Raw genomic sequence first — 4,192 nt, 5'->3', positions numbered from 1 at the left:
CTTCCAAAAGTTCTAAGGTCGTGTGCATTATTCTTTGTTGCTCATGGTGTTCCCCTGAAGTGACCCCCTTATATTTGACTGATGTTTTTCAATGGTTTCTGTTGGAACTTTTCCTTGGTCTCCACATTACCTTCTCCAAGAATTTAAATTAAGTTGAATCCAATCATTAGTGACTTGGATGTAAAATGGTTGCCTGACACTTCACACACATTTCCCAAGAGTTTATTTTCGTGGGTTTGTCTGGTTGCACTATACGCCTTAGGGTTGTTTTCGATGGTGCATAAAAAACCACTACCGCTAGGTCTTCATCCACTTTATTTGCTTTCAGATAGGAATGAAAATATTTGGTATACAGAGTCCAACTTTCTGTTTCCTCATTAAATGGTCCTATCGTTCTGAATTGGCCCACTGTTTTATTTTCCCGCCATTCGCATTTCAATAGCGACACACAGTGCAAGTCGCAAATTTCACACTCTTCGAGCCAATGCTCCCTCACCGCAGCCCTTTGTGACCGCTCTTCATGACAATGTCGGTGCTGCCAGGTTAGTACCCCCTTTTTTAATCCTAGTCATCAGCTGCAGTCCGAGTCCCCTCATGACCGCCACTTTCAGCTCATTCCCCAATGAGTACTCTTTTTTCCAGGCATTGACTGCGACCACTTCCCTTTATGCTTCCCTCTACCATGCTTACTCTTCAATCCATGCTGCTTTCAAAGTCTGGGCAATGTCTGATCTCCTCCTTCTGAAAAACGGTGGTAACACTGGGCAAAGACTCAGCCTCGTCGTCAGTTACTATGTTTGTGTTTAATTAATAGCTATTAAAAATATCACAACATAGATTGGAATAATTCAAACAAGAAAGGGCTTATTGCATGTCTTAACAGAATCACAGTTAGTCTAAGACTGACTCCCTCACACGCAGGGTAGAGCTTGTTTCCCCGGATCACCTGACCCACTCTCAAAGGGGCAAAACACCTCAACAACATGCATAACATCTATTGCCCTCCATAAAATGTCAGACAAGTCAGTGATAGGTGGCAGATAGGCAAATGCTGCATTTTATGCACCCGCTGCCTTCAAATCCACCAGACAGATGGCCTGAAACTCCACCCATCCTTAGATGGAGTCCACATGGGAAATGTTATAGATTTCTGAGGTTGTGGCTCTATATTTAAGAGCAAACAGGTGGATGTGGTGTATTTGGATTTTCAAATAATATTTGAAAAGGTGGGTGCCATACAAAAGATTATTTGATTATAATCCCCGTAAAGACCAATTACCTTTTAGGAAATGGATTCCTAAAATAATCCAAAGGAAAGAATTAATGTGCAAGATTTCATTTTTTGAAGTTACAATCAAACTAAAAGCAACATAATTTGAACATGAGATAACAGTTGATTAAAATCAGACTGGTTAGGAGTTCAGCCTAACTTTTCCAGCACCCAACTTCCAGCAATATTTAAAGACCACCTAGATCTCATCCCACCACTGAACTGCCATTACACCATGCTCACTCAGATTACACACACCATTCCACCTCATTTCACTCATGTCGCCTCCATCCCCCCTCAGATCACTCATGCCACCCCTATGCATTCCCATATCTCGTTTGTGGCCACTAACCCAGTATGGACTATGTACTGTCCACAGATTCTATGTTATATCAGTGGAAAATATTTTACATTCTTTATAATGAACCTCTCACCATCTAATATTAGCCTCCATATCCCTGGTTATAAGAGAACAGATAGTCTCTAGCATTTGAGAAAAAAAACCTCCTAATACTTGTAATCTTATTAGCTTATGTCAACACCCAGAAACAATGTCTAAGGGATTATTCTTGAAACTTCTTGAAACTCATTCATTCTAAGATGAATTGTTGGGTCAAAATCCTAAACACCCTTCTGCATGGCACTGTTAGTACACTTCCATCACATGGACTACACCTACTTTGCTGAAATCCTTTAACACTTGAAATTCAGTGAAGCATTGATAATGGCCACAGCTATTTAGTAATAGATCACTTTCGAGAAAGGAAAGAATAGGTACACATTTTAATTTCAAAGCTAAGTGTTATTCAATTTTAAAACAGAGTGCCTGTCAATCAGTGTAGGGAAGCAGATGGTTAGGTTTTTATCAGATGTGAGAATCAAGCTTTTCTTTAATCAGCCAGAGAGAGCCATTTAAATCAAAGTAGAAAAGGTGACAGCACAAGTTGATATTTTGATGCCTTTTCCATTGGAAAACTATTGTAATGAATGTGAAGATATGCACAAGCCAATGTAAGAGTCAAGTGACATTTAAGTTTCAGATCTGTACAATGAATCATTGCACTAAAAAGACATCTACGTTACAATACAGAAATAAAACCAGATTACGCAGTATAAACCTACACACTCAAGCGACAACTGCAAACTCAGTCCTGTCAACCCTGTAAAGTCCTCCTTATTAATATCTGGGGCTTTGTACAAAAATTGGGAAAGCAGTCTCACAGATTAGTCAAGCAACAACATGACATAGTCATACTCACAGACTCATACTTTGCAGATCATGTCCCAGACACCTGTATCACCATCCCAAAGTATGTTCTGTCCCACTGGCAGGACAGACCCAGCAGAAATGACAGCACAATGGTATGCAGTTGGGAGGGTGTTTCTCTGGGAGTCCTCAATATCAAATTCCGGACCCCATGAAGTCTCATGGCATCAGGTCAAATATGGACAAGAAAATCCCCCTGCTGATTACCACATACCGTCCCCATCAGCTGATAAATCGATTTTCTTCTGTATTGAACACTATTTGAAGGAAACACTGAGGGTGTCAAAGGCTGACTTTTGGATGAATTGCTATTCTGAGGCCATGTCTTCTATTGTGTGGAAATACCAGCATTGGACAGGAGTGGGCACAGTAAGATGTCTCACAACACCAGATTAAAGTCTAACAGGTTTATTTGGAATCACGAGCTTTAGGAGCATTGCTCCTTCATCAGGTGAGTGAAAATTTGAACAACTGAAATCTTGTCCATTGGTTTTCTTTCTGTTGGCTTTATGGGAATTCTTTTACCTTCACCTGACTATTAACAAGTCATACAGGTAGGTATTTTTAAAAACCCTATGCTGAATAATTGAAATATATTCTATCTGGAATTTTGATTGACATAGTCCAAAGATTAGGCACAAAGCAAGTGTCAAATAGCTTCCTCTTCTGTATTGGTCCATGAGGTGACCAAAGGTAAGTATTCCAATCCATCCTGCTGAACAACTGTTTCTAATTAAAAAGTCAAATAATTCTGACAATCTGTACTCTCACTTGTCACATTGAAAACCATTAAAAATTCGTGTCATTTGGAACAAATAACTCTCATTGGAAAGCTTATTGAACATAATAATAAAAATAAATAAGGCTAGGGAAAGGAGTTTGCAGCAGTCCCCAAAAATACTGGCTTCACTCTTCCCAGTACTTAGGAGAAAGATTTTACTCATCCAATACTGGATGTTGGATACAAAAATAAAATGCAGATGCTGGAAATCTGGAATAGAAATCCAAAATGCTGGAAAAAATTATTTCTTTTAAACATAAGACAGCCCCAGCAAAGCAGGGCCACAAAAAATTACTTCAAACTCTGAGTGTTCCTCTCCACGGAACTCTTTAGTAAAAGGCGAAAGATTTATATGATCTGAAGAGAAACCAAATGCAGGTCAGGTTGCATCTGTCAAAGAAACAGAGATAATGTTTCAGATGATAGACCACAAATATGAAACATTATCTCTGCTTTTCCCTCCACAGATTCTACCTGATTTTCTGATAGTTTAGCAACAGTGGATGAGTTCTGAGAAGTGCTGGTGAGATAGAGCTGGGTTTGTAAGCATACAATTGAGAAGTAACATTGTGTTCTCCGATTATATTACCAAGGGACAGTCTGTAGATGAAGGAGGGGTCAAGGATACAAGAAGACACAAGAGGTAACAACAATGACGCAGGAAGAAAAGCCATTGCAAGTGATTCTCTGGCTACGATTAGATAGATAAGAATTGAAGCATGTGAGAGCAGTCCCTCCCAACTGGATGACAGTGGATACATTTTGGTGGAGGATGGTATCATCAACCTTACCAAAAGCTGCAGAAGGATGAGGAGGAAATGTTTAATTTTGTCAGAGTCACATAGGATGTCATTTGTGATTTTGATAATAGCTA

The 4,192-nt window shown here is 39.4% G+C and overlaps 1 non-coding gene across 1 annotated transcript; it reads right to left on the bottom strand.

Moving 5' to 3' along the window:
• Positions 1–3,581: 3,581 nt before the first annotated feature.
• LOC145345822 (U5 spliceosomal RNA) lies at positions 3,582–3,695 on the bottom strand. Its single transcript, XR_013887194.1, has one exon. It is a non-coding gene; the product is annotated as a U5 spliceosomal RNA (small nuclear RNA).
• Between the last annotated feature and the right edge of the window lie 497 nt (positions 3,696–4,192).

This window comes from Carcharhinus amblyrhynchos, chromosome 7, assembly GCF_965287045.1.
Source record: "Carcharhinus amblyrhynchos chromosome 7, sCarAmb.v2.hapA, whole genome shotgun sequence".
NCBI classification, from domain to species: Eukaryota; Metazoa; Chordata; class Chondrichthyes; order Carcharhiniformes; family Carcharhinidae; genus Carcharhinus; species Carcharhinus amblyrhynchos.
This window is presented reverse-complemented; position numbering and strand designations above follow the sequence as displayed.